At 30.9% G+C, this 22,309-nt stretch overlaps 1 protein-coding gene across 1 annotated transcript in view; it reads right to left on the bottom strand.

The window, feature by feature from the left end:
• LOC118195991 (GATA-binding factor 2-like) overlaps positions 1–20,993 on the bottom strand; it is a 126,029-nt gene extending 105,036 nt beyond the window's left edge. The window contains exon 1 of the mRNA XM_085821784.1: positions 20,896–20,993. The gene's annotated coding sequence lies outside the window, so the exon portion shown is untranslated. The remainder of the gene's footprint in view (positions 1–20,895) is intronic.
• Positions 20,994–22,309: the final 1,316 nt, after the last annotated feature.

Here is a 22,309-nt window from a genome sequence, read left to right as displayed (position 1 = left end):
AAAGACTATAAAAAGGGTACGCGACGCGGTATATTTCCCGCAATTATACAAAATAGTAACGGCGTATGTCAGGTCCTGCAATCAATGTCAGTTAATAAATGGTATTAATTACAGCCCGGCCGGGTACTTAAATAGCATTCGCGCTACATTTCCGAATGAAATTTTAGGCATAGACCTCCTTGGTCCCTTCCCCCAGAGCGAGTTAAATAAAAATCGTTTTCTTTTAGTAATAGTAGATCATTTTTCAAAATGGATAGAAATTGTTCCTCTTAAACGCGCGTCAGCCAAAACAGTCGCAGATGCATTCTTACACAGATACATTTTAAAATACGGTGCACCGATAAAAGTCATTAGCGATAACGGAAAACAATTCATTAGTCAAGTATTTGAAAACATATGCAATGGACTTGGCATACGCCATATCAAAATGGTTCCGTATAGACCACAGGCTAACATAGCAGAAAGAGTTAATAAAAACATAGTAAAAATAATTCGCAGTTACGTGAGCACACATCACAAGCGCTGGGATGGCTACATAAATGAATTAGCTTATGCTTTAAGAACGGCACATCATGATACTACGGGAAAAACTCCAGCAGAATTATTTTTAGGCAGAAAGTTAATTACGCCTTTAGATAAATTATTCTTTGTGCAACAAAGAGAGCAGGAGTTTAAACAACAAGATGTGCAAAAGTTGATTGATCAGGCGCTTAAAACCTCGGATACGGCAAGAAATAGACAAAAGTTATATTATGATAGAAAACGCCGTGAAGCAGATTTTAAAGTTGGGGATAAAGTATTGAAGCGGAAATTTTCTTTATCAAGTGCCCCAGACAATTTTATGGCAAAGCTAGCTCCAAAGTTTGAAGGCCCCTATGTAATTCAGGAAATCAAAGGGGTAGTATTATATCTTAAGAACGACAGAGGGGAAATCTGTAAAGCAAGTCCCGACCAGGTGAAAAAATACTATAATCCAAATGATTTTGAAATCCTTAAAAGTTTCTTGCAGGACTCAAGTCTAAACGAAATAGAAGGGCCAGAGACTGCAACAACTATTCCACCACCCAAGAAACGGAGAACTGAAGAGAGACCTAGCACTTCTACAACCCGGACGTCGGTATCAAAAAGAAAAAATGATTTTCAAACTCCGGCGTTTAAGAAAAACAAAAATACAGATGAACCGGGTAAAGAAACCGTGCTAAAGACGAAAACACCACCTACAAAGGATGGCAGGAGAAATTACACATCAAGGAGAACGCGCACACGGCCACAGAGTCAGGTGCCAGCAAGGCCGCCGTTCCGGAAACTGAAACGCCAGCAGGAGGCACAAAAATACGAGGAACAGAAGAAATTCAAGAAGGACTCCAGACCGGAGGACGTCAAGACTAGCCGTCCCAGGCAGAAACGCAAAGGCCAACAACCAGACGATTACTCCGTCAAGAGGCCAGCATGTAGAGGACGCAAAAGAAAGAGCAACGTGGACGACACTCGGAGATAAATAAGGAGAAGATTGACATCCATGAAACCTCTAACTTGGGATCAATTTTGCCAAAAACGGATGACGGAGTTTCAAGCATCGAAAACTCAAAGATAAGTTAAAACCTTCTATAAATTTTTTTCTTTTTTGTTCCGAAATGTTATGCCTAAGTACGAAGTTCTATGTTTTGACGAAAGTCAATATGTCTCGGTTGAGACTTAGTTTTGTTTTACTTTATTTAGCTAAGGCAAAAGTATTATTTTCTTTAAGTGTAAAAGCTAAAAACAAGCATTTTCTGTGGGTCGAAAGACTAATTCTGTTATGTTAAAGCCAAAATTTGGCCGAAGATAAAAATAACTTCGTATTCTTGTATTAATAAGAATTTTACTTTCAGTGCCGCCAGCTCGGCGAAGAATGAGTAAAGTAAAAATTTATTTTCTCTTATTCATTTTATGGTAAATTGTAAAAAGCATATGTATTAAAAATTTGTAAATGTATGTAAATACTTGAAGGTTATGTAAAAGTAGAATTTAATCTAGAAGCATAAAATTGTAGATGCTAAAAGTGAATGCTTAAAAGCAAGGAAGTCAAAATTTAAGTATTAAACTGTAAAGTCATGCTTTAGAGCGAAAGCCTGCATGTTTAAAGATGAATGAGGGGGAAGTTAGAATGAATGTGTTTTGTAGGGTTCTCCACCTACATTTGAATTTTTAAGAATATTAAAGTAGCTCATTGAGTTGTAGAATGTCGAGTAAGGTGTGTCTATTTGGTTGTTGAATTCTAACAAATCATGGTGGTTAGGGGAAGTGTTGTAAGACTAAAACACGAATATTCCCGTTTCACACCACACACGGTGGAGAGCCAGGGTAAAGTTAAATTAATGCTTGAAAAATTGAATGAATGTGAAGTAAGCAATAACTAAGAAAAACGAATCGTTAAAAACAAAAATTTATTGTGTCAAGAAAGTGTAAATTATAATGTATGTAGAAAGATACTGATACTTATTCCTTCCAGATGCTGGAAGGAAAGACCAAGATTGATTGATGAAGTCCAGGAAAAGTTGCTGTAAGAAGAGAGCTTTATAACGAGCAACAGAATTTTAGTATACAAATGGTTACATAAGATATTTTTTTGTGTAAACGAGGTTCTCGCCAGTTAGTTCAGAATTAGAGAAACTTACAACAGGTCGTTTGTAGGACCTGCTTCCAAGTTTTCCAAATTCTGGCAGCGGCAAATGTAGGGTTTATATTTATTTTAACTAACATTTATTTTAAGTTTAAACTATCTTTCCTGTCAAGCCTTACTTTCCCCTGGAACTGCCAATGCCAGAATATGTAAATTTGAGTAGAACGCGCAAGGATTCAAACTATCAGCGGAAGTATTCTGATTTAAATAGAAGGAAACAAGTTCGGTGTGAGAGATTCTCTTACTTAGCGAGCGCGGAGGTAGTTAGCGAGAATTGAAGAACCCCGCGTTGCGGCCTATGTGCTTGGCGGGAAGTAGTGGTCATCGTTCCAGTGAGCTTCAAGTCTGCTGAATTAGCAGCGGTATTGTAAAACGCGGTGAGTTAGTTATTTTAGAGAGCCTCGTAGTTAGAATCTTGTCTTTATTTTCTTTTCAGGTTATTATTTTTATTTGACTGCCAAGTTGGCACCGTCTGTAAGCGTCAAGAGAACGCAATTGTAATTTATTACGTTGAATAAAAAGGGACTTAAACCCTTCACAAGCTTCTATCTTTTATACAAGTTTTCACAGTCACCTCTTGGTTGCGTGCAAGTTGGAGGCGCGCAACGTTATAAGTATGAAGGTGCTAACTGCCGACATTGGCACTCAGAGGCAAATGCTAAACTTTGTGGCAAATAATCAAGAAGTTACTATAAAATTAAAATCTTCGGTAGCATATTTTAAGAAAATTAAAAAGATAAACAAAATGGTTTTTCCTACCTTTTTCGTTTTGTTTAATTTAACTGGGGAACAAATCATTAATTTTGAAATTAAACTGCACACATTTTTACTTTTGCAAATATTTTATGGGCTTGCCATAAAATTATTGTGTGTAATAGTTGCGGACTGAATCAAATCAAAAATATAATGTCTTGTGGTTTATTCGAGTATTGCAGCTATTCTACTGTGTTAGATCCTCTGACTTTTCTTCTTTCTAAGTACTACAAAACACATGAGAGCTAATTCTGTAAGGAGAGGGATGGCTTCGTGGAGAACATTCAGACTGTGCACCGGGATTTGATCACAGACGAACTATCAGTGTTTTGAGATTTTACTGTTCGGCCAATCATGCCACATTTTAACACTATCCTTACGGCGTTTTCCGTATACCTATTAACTACGTTCAGCAGCCATTTTGACCGCTTGTTCCAAATAGAAGAAAAGCAAATCTCGCTTTTTGCTAATATTATGTTTAGTTGTAACGATATATTTTGCTTGTTTAAAAAGTAAATAAAGTAAACTGAGTAAATACATGCAACCAAAAGATAATTTAAGGTAACAAAGAGCAAAATAAAGCTAAATGACTAAATATATTAATGGAAGGATAATTTAATGTAAGGAAGAGCTGAAAAATATCCGCTTGTGTAGGCGTCGCGAATCACACTTTCACTTAAAGCAACGAAAAAAACGCTCCTCAGAAAAAGCAAGAATTCGGGAAAAAATTTTGATTTGCTGGTCGAACATGGTAACCAGTTACACTACGAAAGCACGTGGTAAGGAGAGAGAAAGTATCTTATAAAGAAACTGAAAAATCAATTCCATATTTTTATTTTAAAACCCTAGATATAAATTTCATAATATTAATGATATTTTCGTATTAGACACAAAAAGATATTAAAAATGTATATATGACGACATAACTTTCTTCTTGTATATGGATAATAAAAGATATGCTAGAGATGCTTGTAGCCGCTGTCCAAGCAGAGCACAGTCAAAATAAATAATAAACCTCTCTATCGGGGGTGTTGAGATCTATTGGGAGGGCTGGCGGAGCACGATATTCCACAACACACAATGTGAACAGGTCAAAGAATATGTACTGTTCTTTGAACAGGTGCTTTTAGTGGTGAATCATTATATTGCTGACATCACTAACCCCCCACCCTTTACCCAGTTCTCCATGTTCCTTTGACGAAAATTTCTTAACAAACCAGTGAGGGAAAAAGTATTTATACACTATGCATAAACATTTTAAGCCAATATACCCTACCATAATTAATTTACAGTTTATTTATAATACATGTCAAAATAATAGGGAAAAATTAAACACTTATAAAAATAAAGACATTTTCTGCAAACATAATAAATTAATGTTGCAAAATTTGACAAAACATCAAAAAGAAAAAAAAAATCTATTTATACATTTAAAAAGGTTTGAGCCTCCTGCATGCAATTGTTTTGCTACCAGATATTAAATACGTAATCTACTGTTTACTTCTGTTTGTTTTACAAGCTACTTGTATGAATCTCTCTCTCCCCCTTTTTTTGCGAGAGTGTGAAAATGAGCACCCCTTCTCCCAAAAACGAAACGACAGTTGATGTCAGAAATCGCATTATAAAAATGTTTTTAAAAAAATGGAAAATCTGTGCAAAGGAGCAAATAGAATTGCATGGTTAATAAAACTTGTTGCTGGTCAATATGTTCTAAATAAGTTTAAAAAATTTGAACTATAAAAAATAAGTATCGTCCTGAGAGAAAATCGAGGACTAAGAGACTAACGATTCATTTTGAAACAACCTGAACTATATCCTTTGGTAATCTTTTTATTGCATCAGAGCTTTGAGAAGCTACCGAAAAAAATATTCATCCTAGGAAAATTAGAAATTTGATAAAATAAATAAAATGTCTGGATATCATGCTGTAAAATAGTTACAGTTAGTCAAGAAAGTCTGCGTACATTAAGAAAAGCGTACATTAAGAATTCTAATCCAAATTTTAAGGTGCGAAAAGGGTAGTTTTCAAGTTTTATTTTTTTAATATTTAGTTTCAATAAGAGACTTTGAAATTATTTAACTGTAATATTTTCATATCTAATAATTTATGCACACTAATTTTTAAAAGATAAGTGGACAGAAATCAAAGCCAATAAAGTTTGCGTACGACGCGAAGGAGGCGGGGGATTTCCTATCTAACTTTTAAACTTCAAACTTGAAAATGCAAAGAAGGTTACACATTCAAGGTCATTGACTTCCGAAGCAAATTTCACGTTGATTAGAAGTTGCTATTTCTATTTTCTTTGACGAAAATGACAACCAACAAAGAAATTCTTTTAGTTACGAGACAACTAATTATCAAATTGAGAGATGAAGGTAAAACTCTTCGTTATATTGGTAAAACCATTGGAAAATCATTTTCTAGTGTGCAAAGAGTTATTCAAAACTATCTTGACACTGGTAGTCTTGCTGTAAAACCAAGATGTGGGAGACCGAAGAAGCTAACGTAGAGAGAAGAAAGAAAAATTCTTTTACGAATTAAACAAAATCCTAAACTTTCTGCTGCAAGCATTGCAAAAGACATTTTTTTAACTAGCAACAAGGAAATTTCTCCTGAAACTGTACAAAACGTGCTGCGAAAGTCCGATTATCATGGACGCAAACCTAGGTCTAAGCCATACATTTCCGAGACAAATGGAAAGAAAAGAATTGCTTTTGCCAAAACATATTTAAACTCTTCGCAGGACTTCTAGAACAATGTAATTTGGTCAGATGAAAGTAAATTTACAATATTTAAAGTTAATGGCCACCCTATGGTATGGAGAAAACCAGGAACAGAACTGAATCTGAGAAATTTAAATCCAACTGTCAAACATGGAGTTGGCGGTGTGATGGTATGGGGGTGTATGTCAAACATGGAGTTGGCGGTGTGATAGTATGGGGGTAAGGAGTTGGAAATTTTCACATTATTGATAAAGTCATGGATAAGTATGTTTATCTGGATATTCTGAAGAAAAATCTACGAGACAGTGCCCGAAATTTAAACCTTTCTAATACCTTTATTTTCCAACAAGACAACGACCCGAAACATACAGCTAAAACTGTGAAGGAATATCTCCTCTATCACACTCCAAGACAGTTACGTACTCCTCCACAGTCACCAGACCTCAATCCAATCGAACATTTGTTGGCAAAATTGGAAAAACGAATTCGAAAACACAATATTACGTCGCGAAATAAGCTAATTAGTAAATTGCAGGAAGAATGGGCGAAATTTACGTCAGTAGTATAAAAATGGGCGTTCTGCATCAGGTGGATCAGTGGATCATGGGGCGTGGTCAATGACATCACAGAGGGCGGGGCCAAAGGCAACGTCATCACACTAGGAGGCGTGGTTTCGATTGGAGTTGAGTTGTTGGTAGACTGCTGGTTGAGTTGTAGACCTCCTGCTTTTCATTTAAAGTTAGTTTTTTTATATTGGCAACGGGAAATATTTTCTGCATCTTAATTTTGATGATATAGCGATGCTGCCCTCTCTTGACGAAAAAGTGAATTATATGTTTTAGAAATATACTTTTTAAGTCTGGTGTTAAAATTATTCAATGCGCGACTCTGAAAACAATGTAAAAGAAACAAATATAAAAAAGACTTTCCTTTAATGATAGTTCATCATGTCATGAAAATGAAATTACAAGATAATTTGTTTTTATTACTCAATTTTATTCTGATACTTTTATCCTTTCTAGTTTTAAATGAAACTTTAACTTATTTCTTAGGTTTTCTGTTCATAATAACATATTCATTTACTGTCATATTTTTTTAATATTTAACACGTTTCTAATTTGTAATATTTATTTAATTTCCACATACTATTTTTTTTTCATACCTTTCATAAATTTCAGCATACCCTGATTTTTAACTTATATGTTATATTTCACAAACGTTCCCGCACATGCTGTTTATTTGTTACATTACTTAATTTTAGATGCAATTTAACACTTTTTTTAACGTTATAATGTTCAATATATTCTGAATTTTAACTTCATTTACTTTTTTTAAACCACTCTAGTATTCTATACACACTTTAACTTAGTGGTATGAAATTGTATTTAAAAAGAAACGTTTATTTTTCGTGATCTTAGTTCTTTTACTAAATTTTCTACAGAATTTCTAATTTCTTTCACGTGTTTAACAATATCTTCCTTACATTACCGAATATTTTTTAAAAAAACTTAAGTCTATAACTGTTAATTGCTTTTCTTACGTTCATGATTTCCCTTCTGTGTTTATATTTCTTAATTCTAGCTTAACTTATTTATTATAATGTTTTTATTTCTGTCTCATCACTCGTAATTCCAACATTTTATCCCTTTTTATTCATTTTAACGATATGGATTGTTTTCATTTACTCCATATTCAAATATTTCCTTACAATTTTTATAATACTTGTTTTATTCCTCGATCATAATAGATCATCTACAGGTTTTACTCAGAAATTTCCATTCACAACTTTACAGTTTAATACCATTTATATCTAAATGTATTTCTTTCTTATATAGTTTTATGGTCTTCAAAGTTTCTAACATCATATTTAGTTTTAAATCCCGATTACCTTTAAGTGTGTTGATAATTTTCATTTCTAATTTTACAACCACGTTCAGTGTTTCATCCACACATACCAAAATATTTCTTACATTTTCTGATATTTAGTCTATGTCATATTTCAGTACTTCAAATGAATTTACACTGCTCACACTATTATTTTTTCATGTTTTAGAGACACTAACTATACTAATTTTACTATTTTTCCTGCACTAATTGCATCTATGTCAGCACTCATGCTAAACTAGCAATTGTTTTGCATCACATGCATAAAGAAATTCTTAAAACCAACTTTTTCAATATCGTACTCAAATTACTGTTTTCCAGATGGGAATTACCAGTATTCTTTGGTTTTACTCTGTTACATCTTTTTAAATTTTAACATCTTACTTTTAATTCTAACATACATCTTTTAAACAGTTTTTTCTTTTAATGATAGCCTTACCTTATTTGTTCAAATTAATTCTTTCATTCACCTTCTTTACTACCTTTCAGTACCTTCATAATTCACTATGCAAACGCAATGTCTTTCACTGACATTCTGTTTAATAATACCACAAGTTTCCTTAATTGACAAAAAGCGAATTATTTCTCATTTCAAAATAGAACTACTATATTTTTGCACAAACATTACCTTTATCCATTCAAGCCACCCCTTAACCTGTAACTGACGTAGCGATAGGAAAGGAGATTCTTATCATATGCTCTTTCGACATTTGAGGTTTCTAGAACTTATTTGACAAGTATATCAATACCATCAGAAAATATACTTAACACTTTTACCCAGTTTAAAGGCAACATACTATTATAAAAATGGTTTTAGTTAAATTTATAACACAAATAAACGCATTTTGTGCTAAATAGGCATAAACATTCAGATTCAGAATATTTCTTTTTAATTCGATGTAAGACTTGAATTTCATTCATGATACGGATTGTCTCTTGATTTTCTTTTTGTTTACCTTACACTAATAGAAAATTTTTATTTTGCAAGTTCAGCTTTTAATGAAATAGAAATAAAAACTACGATACACCTGCTGTTTTTAAGAAAAGGAACTTTGATATATTTCTGGAAATGTTAATGCTTTTAGAGTTTTCTTTCAATAACGTTGATTTTCATTACTTTACTAACTTCAATAATTCTCTTATTAGCTAATATGAATGAAAGAAGATTGTCAAAAATGTGACACAGTATAATTCTTACGAACATATGTACCTTTACCAGCATACAGATATTACCGATTGAAATGAAGAAAGATACAGATATTTTACTCCAATCTACATTAAATTTAAAAAAAAATATTTAAACTTTCATACATTCCAAAGAATAAACGAAAACTCAATAGATATTGTCATGTTTGCATATATGAGATAAAAGTTTTATGAATGGTATCTAAAGTAATGCTTAGAACTTCATAAAAGCGAACATTCACTATGTTAATACACATATCATCAGTTATTTACATTAATCAATGTAATATTAATCATTACATGTACTATATGCATATATATTTAAAGTTTAATTGTCTTACAATTGAATAATTAACTATTGAGAGAAAGAGGTTCATATCTTACACTATTTAATTCACATGGAACAAATTTTTCCATCAACCACATTGAACCACGTTTATTAAATTCGCCAAAGCTCTTTTATTTCTGCATTTTCACACTCACGACACATTTTAAATGTAACTATTGATTACCATTTCGAACACCGATATCATAACTCAGTGTAAAACTACATCATAATTTTTCCCTACTAACTACAATTTTATATATTCAAGAAGTACATCTAAGACATGATCATTTTCTATGTTCTAGCAAATCGATTCAATTGCGAACATACTATTAAGACTTGCGATTTTAGAAGACTTGCATGTATTAACGATGTCAACGTTTCTTCGTTTTTGTAAGATTCGTATCAAACCATGTCGCATTCGAATGTGGTGTAAGAGATCACTTTTTCTTTTAAACACTTGTAAACAATGGATGCAATTTATAAGAAGAGAAGTATCATGCTGTTTCAAAACATCATCTTCAGCATATTTCTGTTTCTTTTGACACCAGCAAAATTAAAAAAAAAAAAAAAAAAAAAAAAAAAAAAAAAAAAAAAAAAGGTTCGTGAGATTTTCTTCAAATTCTGTTTTACTTGAAAAAAATGTCCGAACATTCAATACGATGTAAAGATTCATATTGTTTTAAATTCTTATGCTCACTAAATATTTTTTATCACGATTTACTCTTAAAAGTAACTTTATAAGTTTTCATATCCTTTTTACATGAAAAGAACTTGTGATTATTCACTACAAAATTCTAAGACGAGAAGCTTCGCGACTTTTCAAACTACAAACTTAAATTTCTTAGGACATACACTACATCTGATGTTTCTTTCATGAGATTTCAAATATCTCTTCAGATTACTCGTATTCAAGAAACCTTACAAATATATCACATAAGTTCAGCGAATAATCGCTTCATAAACTCTTAAATTTTCAACACGAGTGAATCACTTGAAGCATATACTGCACTGTAAACATACAATACTTAAAAAAATTGTTATAAAAAATAAAAATACATTCATTTCACCAAGAAGCTTTTCTATTTAAATACATTTATTTCCAAAGAACAAGTTTCTGTATTATACATAAAATATACTTAGAATTTTCTTTCATTAGTTAATATCAAATTAACAACAATATCCATTTACTGATATTTGATATACATGTTTGCTTTAAAATTAAAATTAAAATTTCAATATATTTCTATTAAAAAAAACATAATGAAAAAAAAAAAAAAAATACTCATAACATCAACCAAAGACAGAAATTTAAATAGAATAGCTGTACTAGTGCATTTTTATAATCTTCATAACATTTCGATTCAAAAAACCTATTACAAAATAAATGAAACATTTTTTTCTGCCTTAAAGAATCTCTTATATTTTTAAAATTAATACATAAAAATGTATCTTCACCAATATATTTAATTCTGTCCTCAACACTTATTATAATGCAATCATGTCTTGTTTGTGAAGGATGATTTACAATGCAACCTTCGCATTTATATAGCTTTTTTATCACTGAATTTAATTCAATTTTGATAGAGTTTATGAGTTCTTTAAAAAGTTCATCATCATCACTTACCATATCCGAACAATTGTTTTTACATTTGATTTGCAACGGTAAAATAATTTCAAAAATACTTTTATATAAAGTATTAGATACATCAGGAATAATTTCTTTCAATTTTTTTAAAATATCACAGTTTACTTTTAGGTATGTAGGTTTTAGTTTAAAAGAATTTTCATCTTGTTTAAAAACTTGTTGAAAAATACACTCACCTTCTTTGTTGAAAACTACCAACTCATTATTGCAAATGATGCTGGCACTCGTATAGACCAGATTAAATTCATATATTTTTGAGGAAAATTCTTGCCATGTTGCAAGAGTTATAACAACACCGCGTGTAGTAGGGTATAATATTTTATTTTGTTCCACACATTCACGTAGATGAATGTTCATTCTGTTTTTAAACTGATTTATGGACACAAAATATCCCCAACCAAGAGTCCACTGTGCAATCAACTTCGAACTTTCTTTTTTCTGTTCTCGATTATTCGGCATGAAGATATTTTCAGGAACAGATTTCATATAGTGGGCAAACCAGTCATCCTCTGGAAGTTCATCCTCATTATCTTCCAAGCGTCGTTTTTTGATTTTCGAAATTTTTATGTTTCGGCACCTAAACTAATTCTAGGATCTTTAACGTCAGGTTGAGAGGGTATTCCATGCATCCAAAATTGGTTCGTTGGGGGTTTCATTACAAGGAGAGTTCCATGAGTTAAGTCCACGCTTCGAGATGTGAAATTTCGCCTGGTAAATACTATTTGACGTTTTGCACCTAAACTGATGATAGGTATATCACTTTCAGGTTCGAGACAAGTTTCATTGTCTTTATGCGTTGAAATTTTCGCCACTCCGTCAGGATAATAGTTCAATAAAGCAAAATTATATTTTTTGCCAGTTATCGTTTCAACATAATCTTTTACATTTAGAAGAGTTTGAGTCCATGGTTCTGCACAAATGCTCGTTCCAGAGAATTCGTAACTAAGTCCTTCATCACCAAAACCGAGTACTTTTCTTCGTGGAACATACTGAGTCCCATTAATTTCAAAACTAATATTTTTAAAATCATAATTTGATAGTTCATCTAGCAAAATATCAGCTTCATTTCGTGAATAAAATTCTTCGTATAATTCCACATTTAACTCTGTATCACATATATTCCTCATATTCGCTTTTGAATCTAACGACAATTCTGAATGATATAGAAATACGTAGCATTCTTAAATAGCAAAAATTATCTAAAACATACATTAACGAAATGATTTCATCAACACTTATCGTAATACATTCTTGTCATGTCTTGTTTGTGAAGCCAGTCTTTCCGGCGTCATATGTGTAAAAATAATCATGATAGGATAGTGGGAAAGAGTTATAGTGTCCTAATGTTGTTATTCTGAACCTCGATATTACATATATGCATAAGGAGAATCTTAAAAGCATCATCCACTTATCATGATAGAGTAATGGAAAATTTCTAAAACTCTGATAATCATACGCGAAAGAATGTATTATCTTAAGGTTGTTGTTGCTATTCCAAGTTTGACAATACATACAGAAGTGAAGGAAGATCCTTGATAAGCGCTGTAGACTTCACGTTATCATGTTATCATGGTGTTGTTATAACTCTTGCAACATGGCAAGAATTTTCCTCAAAAATATATGAATTTAATCTGGTCTATACGAGTGCCAGCATCATTTGCAATAATGAGTTGGTAGTTTTCAACAAAGAAGGTGAGTGTATTTTTCAACAAGTTTTTAAACAAGATGAAAATTCTTTTAAACTAAAACCTACATACCTAAAAGTAAACTGTGATATTTTAAAAAAATTGAAAGAAATTATTCCTGATGTATCTAATACTTTATATAAAAGTATTTTTGAAATTATTTTACCGTTGCAAATCAAATGTAAAAACAATTGTTCGGATATGGTAAGTGATGATGATGAACTTTTTAAAGAACTCATAAACTCTATCAAAATTGAATTAAATTCAGTGATAAAAAAGCTATATAAATGCGAAGGTTGCATTGTAAATCATCCTTCACAAACAAGACATGATTGCATTATAATAAGTGTTGAGGACAGAATTAAATATATTGGTGAAGATACATTTTTATGTATTAATTTTAAAAATATAAGAGATTCTTTAAGGCAGAAAAAAATGTTTCATTTATTTTGTAATAGGTTTTTTGAATCGAAATGTTATGAAGATTATAAAAATGCACTAATATAAGTACAGCTATTCTATTTAAATTTCTGTCTTTGGTTGATGTTATGAGTATTTTTTTTTTTTTTTCATTATGTTTTTTTTTAATAGAAATATATTGAAATTTTAATTTTAATTTTAAAGCAAACATGTATATCAAATATCAGTAAATGGATATTGTTGTTAATTTGATATTAACTAATGAAAGAAAATTCTAAGTATATTTTATGTATAATACAGAAACTTGTTCTTTGGAAATAAATGTATTTAAATAGAAAAGCTTCTTGGTGAAATGAATGTATTTTTATTTTTTATAACAATTTTTTTAAGTATTGTATGTTTACAGTGCAGTATATGCTTCAAGTGATTCACTCGTGTTGAAAATTTAAGAGTTTATGAAGCGATTATTCGCTGAACTTATGTGATATATTTGTAAGGTTTCTTGAATACGAGTAATCTGAAGAGATATTTGAAATCTCATGAAAGAAACATCAGATGTAGTGTATGTCCTAAGAAATTTAAGTTTGTAGTTTGAAAAGTCGCGAAGCTTCTCGTCTTAGAATTTTGTAGTGAATAATCACAAGTTCTTTTCATGTAAAAAGGATATGAAAACTTATAAAGTTACTTTTAAGAGTAAATCGTGATAAAAAATATTTAGTGAGCATAAGAATTTAAAACAATATGAATCTTTACATCGTATTGAATGTTCGGACATTTTTTTCAAGTAAAACAGAATTTGAAGAAAATCTCACGAACCTTTTTTTTTTTTTTTTTTTTTTTTTTTTTTTTTTAATTTTGCTGGTGTCAAAAGAAACAGAAATATGCTGAAGATGATGTTTTGAAACAGCATGATACTTCTCTTCTTATAAATTGCATCCATTGTTTACAAGTGTTTAAAAGAAAAAGTGATCTCTTACACCACATTCGAATGCGACATGGTTTGATACGAATCTTACAAAAACGAAGAAACGTTGACATCGTTAATACATGCAAGTCTTCTAAAATCGCAAGTCTTAATAGTATGTTCGCAATTGAATCGATTTGCTAGAACATAGAAAATGATCATGTCTTAGATGTACTTCTTGAATATATAAAATTGTAGTTAGTAGGGAAAAATTATGATGTAGTTTTACACTGAGTTATGATATCGGTGTTCGAAATGGTAATCAATAGTTACATTTAAAATGTGTCGTGAGTGTGAAAATGCAGAAATAAAAGAGCTTTGGCGAATTTAATAAACGTGGTTCAATGTGGTTGATGGAAAAATTTGTTCCATGTGAATTAAATAGTGTAAGATATGAACCTCTTTCTCTCAATAGTTAATTATTCAATTGTAAGACAATTAAACTTTAAATATATATGCATATAGTACATGTAATGATTAATATTACATTGATTAATGTAAATAACTGATGATATGTGTATTAACATAGTGAATGTTCGCTTTTATGAAGTTCTAAGCATTACTTTAGATACCATTCATAAAACTTTTATCTCATATATGCAAACATGACAATATCTATTGAGTTTTCGTTTATTCTTTGGAATGTATGAAAGTTTAAATATTTTTTTTTAAATTTAATGTAGATTGGAGTAAAATATCTGTATCTTTCTTCATTTCAATCGGTAATATCTGTATGCTGGTAAAGGTACATATGTTCGTAAGAATTATACTGTGTCACATTTTTGACAATCTTCTTTCATTCATATTAGCTAATAAGAGAATTATTGAAGTTAGTAAAGTAATGAAAATCAACGTTATTGAAAGAAAACTCTAAAAGCATTAACATTTCCAGAAATATATCAAAGTTCCTTTTCTTAAAAACAGCAGGTGTATCGTAGTTTTTATTTCTATTTCATTAAAAGCTGAACTTGCAAAATAAAAATTTTCTATTAGTGTAAGGTAAACAAAAAGAAAATCAAGAGACAATCCGTATCATGAATGAAATTCAAGTCTTACATCGAATTAAAAAGAAATATTCTGAATCTGAATGTTTATGCCTATTTAGCACAAAATGCGTTTATTTGTGTTATAAATTTAACTAAAACCATTTTTATAATAGTATGTTGCCTTTAAACTGGGTAAAAGTGTTAAGTATATTTTCTGATGGTATTGATATACTTGTCAAATAAGTTCTAGAAACCTCAAATGTCGAAAGAGCATATGATAAGAATCTCCTTTCCTATCGCTACGTCAGTTACAGGTTAAGGGGTGGCTTGAATGGATAAAGGTAATGTTTGTGCAAAAATATAGTAGTTCTATTTTGAAATGAGAAATAATTCGCTTTTTGTCAATTAAGGAAACTTGTGGTATTATTAAACAGAATGTCAGTGAAAGACATTGCGTTTGCATAGTGAATTATGAAGGTACTGAAAGGTAGTAAAGAAGGTGAATGAAAGAATTAATTTGAACAAATAAGGTAAGGCTATCATTAAAAGAAAAAACTGTTTAAAAGATGTATGTTAGAATTAAAAGTAAGATGTTAAAATTTAAAAAGATGTAACAGAGTAAAACCAAAGAATACTGGTAATTCCCATCTGGAAAACAGTAATTTGAGTACGATATTGAAAAAGTTGGTTTTAAGAATTTCTTTATGCATGTGATGCAAAACAATTGCTAGTTCTAGTTTAGCATGAGTGCTGACATAGATGCAATTAGTGCAGGAAAAATAGTAAAATTAGTATAGTTAGTGTCTCTAAAACATGAAAAAATAATAGTGTGAGCAGTGTAAATTCATTTGAAGTACTGAAATATGACATAGACTAAATATCAGAAAATGTAAGAAATATTTTGGTATGTGTGGATGAAACACTGAACGTGGTTGTAAAATTAGAAATGAAAATTATCAACACACTTAAAGGTAATCGGGATTTAAAACTAAATATGATGTTAGAAACTTTGAAGACCATAAAACTATATAAGAAAGAAATACATTTAGATATAAATGGTATTAAACTGTAAAGTTGTGAATGGAAATTTCTGAGTAAAACCTGTAGATGATCTATTATGATCGAGGAATAAAACAAGTATTATAAAAATTGTAAGGAAATATTTGAATATGGAGTAAATGAAAACAATCCATATCGTTAAAATGAATAAAAAGGGATAAAATGTTGGAATTACGAGTGATGAGACAGAAATAAAAACATTATAATAAATAAGTTAAGCTAGAATTAAGAAATATAAACACAGAAGGGAAATCATGAACGTAAGAAAAGCAATTAACAGTTATAGACTTAAGTTTTTTTAAAAAATATTCGGTAATGTAAGGAAGATATTGTTAAACACGTGAAAGAAATTAGAAATTCTGTAGAAAATTTAGTAAAAGAACTAAGATCACGAAAAATAAACGTTTCTTTTTAAATACAATTTCATACCACTAAGTTAAAGTGTGTATAGAATACTAGAGTGGTTTAAAAAAAGTAAATGAAGTTAAAATTCAGAATATATTGAACATTATAACGTTAAAAAAAGTGTTAAATTGCATCTAAAATTAAGTAATGTAACAAATAAACAGCATGTGCGGGAACGTTTGTGAAATATAACATATAAGTTAAAAATCAGGGTATGCTGAAATTTATGAAAGGTATGAAAAAAAAATAGTATGTGGAAATTAAATAAATATTACAAATTAGAAACGTGTTAAATATTAAAAAAATATGACAGTAAATGAATATGTTATTATGAACAGAAAACCTAAGAAATAAGTTAAAGTTTCATTTAAAACTAGAAAGGATAAAAGTATCAGAATAAAATTGAGTAATAAAAACAAATTATCTTGTAATTTCATTTTCATGACATGATGAACTATCATTAAAGGAAAGTCTTTTTTATATTTGTTTCTTTTACATTGTTTTCAGAGTCGCGCATTGAATAATTTTAACACCAGACTTAAAAAGTATATTTCTAAAACATATAATTCACTTTTTCGTCAAGAGAGGGCAGCATCGCTATATCATCAAAATTAAGATGCAGAAAATATTTCCCGTTGCCAATATAAAAAAACTAACTTTAAATGAAAAGCAGGAGGTCTACAACTCAACCAGCAGTCTACCAACAACTCAACTCCAATCGAAACCACGCCTCCTAGTGTGATGACGTTGCCTTTGGCCCCGCCCTCTGTGATGTCATTGACCACGCCCCCTGATCCACTGATCCACCTGATGCAGAACGCCCATTTTTATACTACTTACGTCGGATGACACTGAAGAACTAGTTCAGTCAATGCCCAGACGTCTGCAAGCTGTTTTGAAGAATAAAGGATATCCTACAAAGTATATAAGTAATGTAAAAACATATATTTTACTTTTTTTTTGAAAGTGTACGCAGACTTATTGGAGGGAATTTCTGAGTTTTTCTGACAAAATATATTTTGGAAAAAAATGTAAAAAGTATTACACTGATATTATTTACTTTTTATTTAAGCTTACAATTTTAGCTAATAGAAGAAAAAAATGCAATGATTAAAATACATTTTTCTATGCTTTAAGTGTTTTTTTAATTTAAAATTTAGTCTGTACGCAGACTTTTGTGACTAACTGTATAAGAAAGCCATTCATAAATTATGTTAACTCAGAAAAGAGAGAATTAGCAAGCGAATTTATTAAGAAGCCTGAAGAGTTTTGGTACCAAGGACTTTTTCCGAATAAAAGTTAATTTGTACTCCAATTGAATAGATAAAGTTAGTTTGAAAGAAAGCTGTGAAGAAGGAAGGTATACCAACAAGGATAAAATACAGTGGCAGAAGTACAAATGGCGCAGAGGGTAGCTGGCACAATTTTTATTTATTCCCCCCCCAGCCCAAAGTGCGTTAGCCCAGAAGGACTATTAATTTCATTTTGGCATTTTGCGTTGGAAGGTTTAAATGTCCGCTTCACTTTTCATATTGCTGCTTCCAAATATTAACGCCCTGTGTTACATTTGAAGAAATTAAATAATGAAGCTATCAGCATGTATTTATGTTTCTCGCATTGTGATAAAACAACGGTACCTAGAGCCATCAAATTGTGAATAACGTAATCCTGCACCGAATATGGGCATCTGGAAGCCCTAATTTGGAATTTGTTTTACTATCGACTTCATATTTTGTAACACTTTAACGAAGTTTTTATTAACAAACTCAAAAATTTCAAAGCGAGCAATGACAACACAGTACGGAGGGGGTGGGGAATTATCTCCGGCGCGTGAGATTGTGTATCGGAAAATTTTTAAATTATTTTGCGATACTGCTGTTGAATTGAGTTTTACGGTTTAAGGCAAAGAGCATGATGTTTAATACATAAAGGTAACACGCAAAACGTTAAAAAAAAACGCTCCTTTGGGCGTAATGTAAAATCTGAATGCTTTCAAATTTTTTTATTATTATTATTTCTGTATGTGTGTCAACTAATAACAAATCAAATTATGAACACTGTCCAAACTTTTAAAGTTGAAGTAAATACATAAATGAAGAAGACTTACAACTCCATATAGCTCATACTCATATAACATTCTTTCTCCCTCCAATAACAAAATTCGGCTAATCTTTGAAATATGGTAACAGGTAGTTTGGCGACATTTTGGTAAGGCGATAAAGGTTACTAGCTAGGACTTTAGCAGTGTACATGGATAAAGTCAAGAGTGTGTGCAATGCCATTTTTGTGCAATTCTGGGATTTTTTTTAAGTGAAAATAGGTCGACGTGCACATGGTTACCATGTATGTGCAATTCTTAAAAACGCGGCAAGCAGTTTGCGATTCTGCACTTTCTTCCAATTTCGCACCTAATCTTCGTCATGATTAAGCACTTTTGTTCCATAAAAGTTCTAGCATAAGCGTAATTCGGCTAGCAGATTGTTGGAAAAAAATGTTGAGTTAAAAAAAAAAAAAAAAAAAAAAAAAAAAAAACATGCTTTTACTTTGTGAAAACAAAATGTCATTCAAACAAAAACTAGCAGGTTGCTGTAGCAGGGTTGGTCGCCAAATTTTCGCCAAAAAATCGCCAAGTTACCATAATCCAAAGATTAACTCAAAATTCTAGATGTTATTTCCTCTTTGGCTGAATGAGGGAAAGTGTACCAGGACTGTATGCTTAAGGGAATATATACTCGTATTAATACTCCAAATGAGAAAAACTACGAAAAGACCCATTAGCTAGCCCTTGAACCTAAGCGGAGCTGCTAGTGATCAGTTTTTATCTAAAATTCTTAAAAAGGTTTCTTTTGAGATTTACTCACAAGTGTCCCCAGTGGATAAAACTAGCGATTGCTGGTTTTTCAACCTAGGTTCATGCCCTTGTGCACACACGTTTTTGTGATTTCCGCCATGTGTAAAATAACAACAAACAAATTTCCCACCAAAAGTTCTTCCCTAGGCAGATAGCCCTTGAGTATTTCAATGTACGCAATCAGCACAAAAATGGCAAAAATCCCTCTAAAGTGCTTGATTGTGTGACCGGGAAAGGGAAGTTCTTGAAACTTCGCTTATTGCTTTGGCTTTCCCTGCACATAATCAGCTACATGACATAGAATCCATTGTGATTTAAGCAATTTAGCAGAGCAGCATAACGCAACTAACAAATGTGTAGACACAGCATTGCTTTGAAACTACATTAAAAAACTTGTCTCATCTTAGAGCCTCCACAAAAATCAGTTTCTGGGAAAACTCAATCTTAATGATTCAGTTCCAAGACAGAGATTGTGTTGAATACGCTCAAGCCAGTATCTATGGTACAGTTTTATGGTATAGTCCAATAAAATATTATACTTTAGAGAAATCTGAAATACGTCTAGATGTTACATCGCTTGCAAAACAAGAGGGGCGCAGAGGGAAAGAAAAGCATTATCGACTGAGAAATTTTCAGAGTTCATGACAAATAAATAAATAAATAAAAATTTGGCACAATAATTTATGACGATGACAAATAAAACTTCACATAATGTGAAGAAATGGGCACCGGCAATGTGTAAATTTATCATACATTGATATATTAGTAACATTGTTTATGTTAAAAAAATAAATTTTGGAGCTGATTTTGTCAGAATATGTATTTTTAAATTATTAATATTCCTTGTTTTCTCAATAACTACTTGCATAACAGTTTGAAATTTTTAACATGAGATTTTGAATTTATCAACGAAAACAACAAAGTATGCCAGGTTAAGTTGAAAACTCTGACCTAGGTGAGAAACATTTTAATTTGACAATTTTTTAAATAAATAATAAGCATGACTTGCGAAAATTTTATATTGGTAGTATTTATACTTTTTGAGGAATAGAAACACTCAATCAATAGATTTATCATGAGCAAGATTCTAGGCGCTTAAGAAACTTTGGCATCATCAATTTAATCTTGTAAACATCTCAGAATCTTTAATGATTGTTATCATTGTATTTTTAAAATGAAACTTTTGCGTGTGTGAAAGAAAGATTCGAATTATCACTACATTATTCCTCAGTTAAGAAACAAGCGCTGTCATGATAATAATCGCGAATCGATATCCAAGGAGATTTCAGAATGAATTTTACAATAAAAAATGTCGTATAAAACAAAATAAAAATAAAAACCTACCGTACCGCAGCGCTCAAACTGATTAAGATACAGATCAAAATTGTTCCTTTGCTTTTTATCTCGAGGTAAACTTTATCGCCCATCGGGCCACTTTACTCTATTTCTACATTCAAGATTCTTCAGAGATAAACAAAGTAGAAACAAAAGCAAAACTCTTCGGAAGCGATCCAATGATAGCGCGAAAAAGATACACTCCACCATTCTTCGGCAGGGAACACAGGAGAGAGCAGCTCCCATTGGCTGTTACCGTTGGTTGGGTGGGTTTTGGACAAAGAACATGCAAATTATTTCTAAGTGCCTACACCCTCTGCAGATTAATCTTAAGATCTCCATTGCTGATTATGTTCAGATAAGAGTTCAGAATTTTTTTTGAAGTAGATGTCTCTTTAATAAGGATTCTTTTTCAAAGGACTGAAAGCTTGTTTTGATTAATGAGTTTTCAGTCTTGTCATGGACATTCTCACGATTCTTATGAATCTGAATCTAAGCAGTGCAGATTTAAATTCATTTAAAAGAATTAAATTATAATCCTTTTTAAAAAGCTAGTCTACATTAATATTGGTGGAAGATTATTAGACACGTTCTCAGAAATATGTTTAAAGAATCCTCGAGAATTTTTACATTTTGACAGAATGTTCTGATAAGAAGGGCCGGTACACTGCTTACTTGTGCGCATCTTTATTGGGATATTTAGCTCTCGTGAATTTTAAACCCACATCCTTTTTGTTTTCTTCAAAATTCTATATTAAAAAAAAAATTTATTTTTTAAAAAAATTTAATTTTGAGTTCTTCGCACACATCGTTATTTAATGGTCAAACTAATCATGGCAGACATTTATCTTTACACCATTGGATAAAACAAAATATTTCTATCATTCCATAAAACACCATTACGCCACTGGATAAAACAAAATATATTCTAAACAAAAGTTTTTTGGAATTTCGAAAATAAATTATCGAGTTATATCGCTTTTTCAAAAATCTTACATTGAATTTTTTTTTAAATATATATATGTTTGTTTTAAACTTTAATTTTAAGGATTCTTTCTTTTTTTTATTTATCTTCTTATAATTTTGAATTACTTTTTAATGTCCTAAAATGTATACTTTTGATTTTACTTTTGTATTTGAGTTTGAAAATGAGAGTATTGGGAATATATCTTCTAAAGTAAGCATCTCGTTTAGTTGTATTCTTGATGAGCAACTTTAATTTTAAAGATTATTTACTATTTATTTTGTTTAAAAGGATTCTTTCGGCTTAAATGGAATTAAGCCTTTATTTTGATTGAGTATTAATAGTAATTCATGATTTGGATCTAGCAAAACAATTGACGCTTACTTGGAAAGTAATATATTTGTTTGTTTTATTAGATTACGGCAAAGCACTCGAGAGCTATATGCCTTGAGGGAGGGA

The sequence above is a fragment of the Stegodyphus dumicola genome, chromosome 8 (genome assembly GCF_044657685.1).
Source record: "Stegodyphus dumicola isolate Sdum_Otavi_A_Nest chromosome 8, ASM4465768v1".
NCBI classification, from domain to species: domain Eukaryota; kingdom Metazoa; phylum Arthropoda; class Arachnida; order Araneae; family Eresidae; genus Stegodyphus; species Stegodyphus dumicola.
The sequence above is the reverse complement of the archived record's forward strand: the minus strand, read 5'-3'. Positions and strand labels throughout refer to the sequence as shown.